We start from the raw sequence: 7,747 nt of genomic DNA, 5'->3' as shown, positions 1-7,747 counted from the left end.
TGTAGTGATGGTAATTAAATCCATGGTAGTCGATGAGATTAAAAAGTGAAATAGTATAAAAGGAGAAAAGAAGGCCGAAGTTGGAAGACTGATAAATATTGATGATTAGAAGGCATGAGCTGTAGGAGAAACTAGAAAAGGAGACATTGAAGTAGAAATCAGATAAACAAGAGGAAATTCAAGAGATAGTAGATTCCTGTGCTCAATCTGGAAGCTCCTACATGCCCAAAGTCAAAAAGATTCAGGAAGTGCCAGCTTCTATGTGATTCTCAGAGAATAGACAATTTTCTATCCCATAGGCTATTCCTAGTCTGTGAAGATTCATTGTCAAGAAGAATTATGAATTTACAGATTTACCCACACAGGATACACATCTTGAGACGCAATCACTGGCAAAGATTTCTTGATTCCTCTATAATTCAGCTTCTATCATATGACCTTTGTAAAATGGAGCCTACTTCTCACTGATGCATTTCATAGTTTTTTTATGTAATTAAAATATTTCTTGCTCAAATAGAATTGATAAGCAAATAAACAATGCATGATACCAAGAGAACAATGCATAATAAACATTTCCAAAGAAGCTACAAGCTTGCTGCTCTTTAGGACATGTGTCAAACATGTAGCATGACATGTGGCTCCCAGCACCTTTATTTTGAGTGTATCCCAAACTAGATTAAAATGTAATTGGGAAATATTTAACAAAATAAATAAAAATACAATAAAATAAGGATAATATTACATTTTAAAACTAAGTCAATATTTGACCCATTAGACTCTTTATGTATAATTTAGCTGAGCGAAATGATTATTTCTCCTTCATATTAATAGCAAATTAAAATTGGGGAGACCTTAGATTATTTCCCCTGTTTTATTTCTTTGTCCAGTCTCTCAAAGACAGATGAAGAAGTATGATGTTTGAGTTAATTTAATTCCATACTGCTTCTCCAGTTTGAGCAGGCAAAGGAAAAGCTATTCAGTACTCCACTCACACTTCTAATAGGGCTAGTCTTTTGATAAAAAGACAGAAACTCAATTTTCTGTTTATTCCCATGACCCTTTTATACTCTTAAGAGTTATTGAGGATTCTAAAGAGCTTTTGTTTGCCTGTGTTATTGATCATATTGGATATTTACCATATTAGAAATAAAAATTACAGTATTATTATGAAAATAATTTTGATATCACAGATCCCATCAATTGAATTTCGTGGAGGCCTGGAAGTATTTAGGCTTTACTAAATCATTGCTACAAAGGAACTGTAAACCTGGGACTCCTGGCATGAGGAAATGAAGTTTGATATGGATAGGCTTAGGAGAAGAAGAAAAAAAATTCTTACACATGGTTATATTTTCACATTGCTACTCATATCCATGTGTATATGCATACATGATCACCAGCAAGTTATGTAGTACAAATGTACTCAAAATTAAATAGTTGTCTACCATTAAAATATTATTATATATCACCAAAAATAGCTTTTGTGCAAAAAGTGATATAAAATATATACTACAGGACATTTATGGATAGGAAAAGTAAATGAAGGAGTCATATATTAAGAATGAGCAATAATAGACATATAGTCTAGGCCCAAGGGAAGCTTTCAACATGTCGGCTATAGAATATTTGCAGAAATTCACAGAAGAAAACCCCCTAAAATGGAAAGGTTTATAGGGATTGTGATTGATACCACTGGAAGCAGAAACTCAAGAAATAGAATCACAGATTTAGACCTCTATATTTCATCTAAGCAAGGATCAAGTCACAGACATACACATATTGTATGTATATTCACACAGAATATGTCTATGTATACACTCATACAAAAGAATTATAAATAAATGTAAAACATGTGCATATCTATGTACATGAATGCAATTATGCATATGTGAATATGTGCATATAAACACACAAATACATTCATCCCAAAGATCTAACTATTCTGATTCCAAGGCCATATTCTAACACTGTGCCCTAATGTTTCTTTTTAATTTTTTAAAATTAACTTAATATACTTTATATACCATGAGCTATCTTGGTCTACTGAAAGTTCCTTCAATACCATACTGAATTTTCTGATTCTGGGTTTTGACAGTGGCTGTGTCCCATGCTTAGCCAACTTTCATTTCTTCAAGGCAAAAGTTTCTGGACTTGATGACTTTGTTTAAAAGTCTGCTCAAATTCCATAATTTGTAGGAATCCATCCTTGGTCCCCCCAAAATACTAGTAAGATTTCTTTCCATTTGCACTCTATATCTTGTATCTACATATTATTTGCATGTTGTCTTATATGCTCTGATATGTTTTCTTCCCTATTGTAATGTTAGATTCTTGAGTACTTTAAGAAGATAAAGTATTCTCTTTTATATTTATAATCAATGAATTAAGACTAGGAAATTTTTCAGAAACTTGTAGTTGTTTGTCTCTAAAGGATATTGTTGATATATGAAATTGTCCGAATTCTCAAGACACATGCTTTTCTTTATTGTGTAGAAGAGTTCACCTAACTAGAGAATCTTACAAAGAATTGAATCTAAGGAAAAATCTGGCCCATTGTGTTTTAGTTAGCCAGGTCTGAGTAGAGGTGGCCCCCCTTTTGACTAGATTGCTCTGGGGAGAATAGTTTGGATAACAGATAAGTCTATTTGTTTAAGACTGAGTGATCTGAGTCATGGCCTCACAGCTCCTCATTAGAATAAGCCCATCTATCTTTATGATATTCATTCTTCTCATTATTTGCTATCCAATCAGAATTGATTGCTATCCCCAGGAATACTAACGCTTCCAATGGCAAACAAGCATTGTTGGAAGATTCCACAAGGGATCTTTGGCATTCAAAGTGTCATTGCCCCATTTTGTTAATTATCAATTATCAATAATTAATAAAATGCTTAATTATTCAGAAACTATGTCTTTCAGACTTTTTATGTCACAGATGGAACCATGTTTTAGCATTTCTTTGTGTAATGGGAATTGATATATGGCCATACTACTTAAAATGTAATCACCTATATGGGAGATGCTGGAGACCCACTCCTAGAAAATAGGAGAATTGGAACCAGTTAACATTTTGTATTAACCAACCACATGATGGGGAGCAGCATCCCCTTTGACCTCCCCACCATTGATTACATAGCTTGAACTAAGATTTTAAATCTATCTAAGCACAGTCATGACAGCTAGGTACTACAGGAGATAGAATTCTAAGCCTAAAGTCAGGAAGACTTATCTTACTGATTTTTAATATGGCCTGAGACCCTTAGTAACTGTGTGACTCTACATCAGTCACTTAACCCTATTTGCTTCAGTTTCCTCATCTGTAGAATGAGTTGGGGAAAGAAATTGCAAACCACTATAGTGGAGTCAGAATAGGAAGAAAGTGAGCAGACTTCATCCCAGATCCCATCCCTTTGGGAACTTTATCTCACTTATCCTCAAGACAAATTCTAGTGTAATATAATATTCAATATCACCAAAAAAGGTAGCAGAAGAACTCAAGAAGACAAAATTTCAGTCTCGATATTCCCTGCAGAAGTAAAGTACAAATTCAAAAAATAAGTTTGAAGAATGAACAAACAATAAAAGAATCCCAACATATAGAGCTATTATGGCAACAGAGATGTCAAATTATAAAGTATTAAAAGTAGAATAAAAGATTGAATTTGAAATATCTATCTGAAAAGATTTAAAATATCCATGTTGGGAATATATATACATATATATATATATATATATATATATATATATATAACATAGTTCTTAGAAGAGATAAATGAAAAAGAAATTAGACCTTTAGAAGAAAATTAGAGAAAGAGAATGAATATACTAAGACAAGAAGTTCAAAATCCTTACTGTTATCATCACCCCCTCCAAAAAAAAAAATAATAGAAAATAATGCTTCAATTACTAGAATTGACTAAATGGAAGCTAATGATTTCAAAAGACATCAAGAAATGTTAAAACAAAATTAAGATATTTTAAAATGAAAGATATTTGATTACAAAACAACTGACCCAGAAAACATATTAAGAAGGGACAATTCAAGAATTATTAGACTACCTGAAAGCCATGGTAATGATAATAATAATAATAATAATAATAATAATAATAATAATAATAATAATAAAATCAAACAAGAAAAATTTCCATAATTATTAGAATCAGAGGTCAAAAAAGAGATAGCTAATCACTTTGTATGAAAAACCCCAAGATTAGAACTCCCAGTAGTGTTGTAGGCAAAACCTAAATTTCCCAAAGGTCAATAAAAAGATAATACAAATAGATAGAAAGAAATAATTCAAGTACTAAGGAGACAAAATCAGTATCAAACAAAATTTAGTAGTCATCACCATAAATGAAAAATAAACTTGGAATATATTATTCCAGAAGGCAAAAGACCTATATAACTAAAAATAACTTACTCAGAAAAGCAGTAAAATATTACAGGGAAAAAATGAATTTTTAATGAAATAGAACTTCCAGACATTCTTGGTGGAAAAAAAAATCAGAATGGTGTGAAAGCTTTTACACAGAAACACAAATATCAATAGAAGCATAAAAACATGGGCAAGCAATCAAAAGAGAAAAACAAGAATAAATTGTTCATGTTCATATATAGGGAGGTGATACATGTATCCTTCTGAACTGTACTATCAGAAATAATAGAGGGAGTTTAATAGGTCAGAAGTTATGGAGGTAGTTTCATTATGTTTTGATGACATTAAAAGATAAATGGAATTTTAGAAAAAGAATTTTCCAGAAGGGGAGGGAAAGAAGGTAAAAAAAAAAATGAGTAGAATTATCTCACATAGTTGGGTTGCACAAGTAGAAAACTGTAATTAGGATGAGGGACTGGGAAAGTCCAAAAGATACTTGACCTTAGCTCCTTCTCCCCGCGTCAGGTTGGTGGCTCGGCGGGGCGGGCCTGGTCTGCGCTCCAACATGGCGGCTGCGGCGGCTCTAAATGGATTTAAGCGCAACTTGCGGGCCGAGATGAAGCAGCGGCTGCGGGCGCTGAGCGCCGAGGAACGGCTCCGTCAGTCCCGTCTGCTGACAGAGAAGGTGATTGCTCACAGTAAATATCAAGAGTCTCAGAGAATTTCAATCTTTCTAAGCATGCAGGATGAAATTGAGACAGAAGAAATTATCAAGGATATTTTTAAACAAGGCAAAACATGTTTTATCTCTCGATACAAATTCAAGAGTAACTACATGGATATGGTCAAGTTATTTTCAGCTGAAGAAATTTTTTCACTTCCCAAAACTTCCTGGAACATACATCAACCTGATGATGATGAAGAACGGGAAGAGGCTTTGTCTACAGGGGGTCTGGATCTCATCTTCATGCCGGGGCTTGGATTTGACCAAGAGGGAAACCGCCTGGGAAGGGGGAAGGGATACTATGACACGTACCTGAAGCGATGCTTCCAACACCAAGAAAGAAGACCTTACACAATTGCTTTGGCTTTCAAAGAGCAGATCTGTGATGCAGTGCCAGTGGGAGAAAATGATATGAGAATAGATGAAGTGCTCTATGAGGACAAATAAACGAATGATCTGGGTTTTGTACCTGAGTCAAGTCAAATGTGTTTCTTTTCTCCTATCCAGAAATCATTTGCAACTCTACCATGGTAGTACCAAGAACTGGGCTAGCTTTGGTGTAATTAGAATATAGTATGAAATATTAGTTAAAAATCTTGTGAATGATAGAATAATAGTTAAAAGTGAACATTTCATTTAGTGATTTTTATTTCTAATTTCCTGGTGTTAAAATGATAATTTTATATCTTCTTTGAAATGTAAATTATGAATGTGATTCTGTGGTCTGCCTTGCATAATGAAGAGAATTTAAATTCATTTAGAGCAAGAATTGTATTGTCTTATAACATGTCCCTTAATGGCTTTGCTTCAAATCCTAGGACACATAGGAAGTTTTGATAAATATTAATTGCTTTGTTGATGTTTATTTTTGGTTCAAATTTTAGGGAGGGCAAATAATACTCATCATGACTCTATTAATCCTCTTCTTTGTTTACCCGACTTGAAATTTTGTGTTAAACACTTCATAGCTTTTGTGGGCTAAAGTGATGAAGTACATAACAGAAATTGCTCATTGGTTTGCAGTTTAACACCATAATTCACCATGATTAGCCCCTAAATGCCTCATTATAAGAAAGCTACATGTTAGTATCCCAGATTCTAATGTCAAGTTCTGATGTTACATTGATTATAAACTCAGCTTCATTTATTTGGGGTTTCTGACTTAAAATTAAAATTTGTCTTAGGTTGAAAGTTGACCAATGACTTTTCCTGTGGAGAACATCTTTTTTGTTTGTGGTAACAACTTAAAAGTGGCATTATTTGAATAATTTGTTCATAATAGCTTAGAGGATTATGTGTATTTTGAGATTTCAAGTAGGCTATAGAGTATAAAGAAAGCAAGGTAGAAATAACAATGCTAGGAACAAGGAAGGTGTGGGATAAGAGGGGAATTATCTAAGATCTATAAGAACAAATATTATGTTTGTTAAAAAAAAGTGACCAAACTAATACTTTGAATCACTTTGACTATAAATATCCACATTAAATATATGTAATTGTAAAGTTTCAATAATGATGCTTTTTTATAATTAAAACACTTATATTGTCAGATAAACTTTTTGCTATAGATTTTGATCTGGATTTTTCATTGTTGGAAGGTTTTTTCTTTTTTTATATGAAATCATGAATCTATTACTTATAACTTGCACTAAAAAAATATAATAAATTAAATACATTCATTTCAAAGTAAAAAAAAAAAAAAAAAAAAAAAAGATACTTGACCTTACACTCAAGTAAATTGATCAAAAAAAAAAGAATATATATGGAAAAATAAAGTTGGGTACAGAAATATTTTCACCCAAAAAGTAATAGAAAGAAAAGGAGTTGAGAGAATAGAGAGAAATAAATGGTAGATTAAAAAAAGAATCAGAAGTAAAACAAAGCTTAAAAAGAGGGTAAAATAACAAAGAAAAGGAAAAGTATGAGATAATAAGATGGAGAGAAATAAACATTCATTTAATATTCTTTTAATATGAATGAGATGGATTCATTTATAAAACGAAAAAGAATAGCCAAATGGAACAGAAAACAGAATCCTAATAATATATTGTTTGTAAGGCAGCAATCATGACACAGCAACAGTAAAAATAGACTTAATAAAAGGGTTAGGCTACATTTCTCTGATGGGTACCACTGACACTGAAATAACATCAATACTAAACATGTTCCAAATTGCTAGCATATCAATTCTTAAAATAAAAGTTAAACAATATAGAGGGAAAAAATAGATTTTTAAAAACTGCAATAGTGGTAATCCTAATTTACCTCCTAGGATCTAGAAAAATATAACAAAAAAAACAAAACAAAAAAAAAAAAGACAGAAATGAAGAATCTGAACAAAATTTTTAAAAAGTTAGTGACAGACTTTTGAAAAATATTGAAAGTGGAAGAGAAAGCAGTATACACCTATGTCTGTTATGTACAACATCTTTGCAAAAATTAACTTTGCATTAGGATTAAACTTCACTAACAAATGCAGAAAAGCAAAAATACCAGACTTTTCTTTTATGGACCATACTGAAACTGAATTTCATTCATAAGAGCTTTTGAAGCAAAGATTAAAATTAATTTGATAGTAATTTAATCCTAAAAAGATGTCGGGTCAAATAATAAATCATACAAATAAGAATACTCTTTTGCTCATAAA

At 32.0% G+C, this 7,747-nt stretch overlaps 1 pseudogene; it reads left to right on the top strand.

Annotated features, from left to right (window-relative positions):
* Positions 1-4,890: 4,890 nt before the first annotated feature.
* Positions 4,891-6,812, top strand: LOC141562992 (5-formyltetrahydrofolate cyclo-ligase pseudogene; annotated as a pseudogene).
* The last annotated feature ends 935 nt before the right edge of the window (positions 6,813-7,747 follow it).

Source organism: Sminthopsis crassicaudata, chromosome 3 (genome assembly GCF_048593235.1).
Source record: "Sminthopsis crassicaudata isolate SCR6 chromosome 3, ASM4859323v1, whole genome shotgun sequence".
Lineage (NCBI taxonomy): Eukaryota > Metazoa > Chordata > Mammalia > Dasyuromorphia > Dasyuridae > Sminthopsis > Sminthopsis crassicaudata.
The sequence above is the reverse complement of the archived record's forward strand: the minus strand, read 5'-3'. Positions and strand labels throughout refer to the sequence as shown.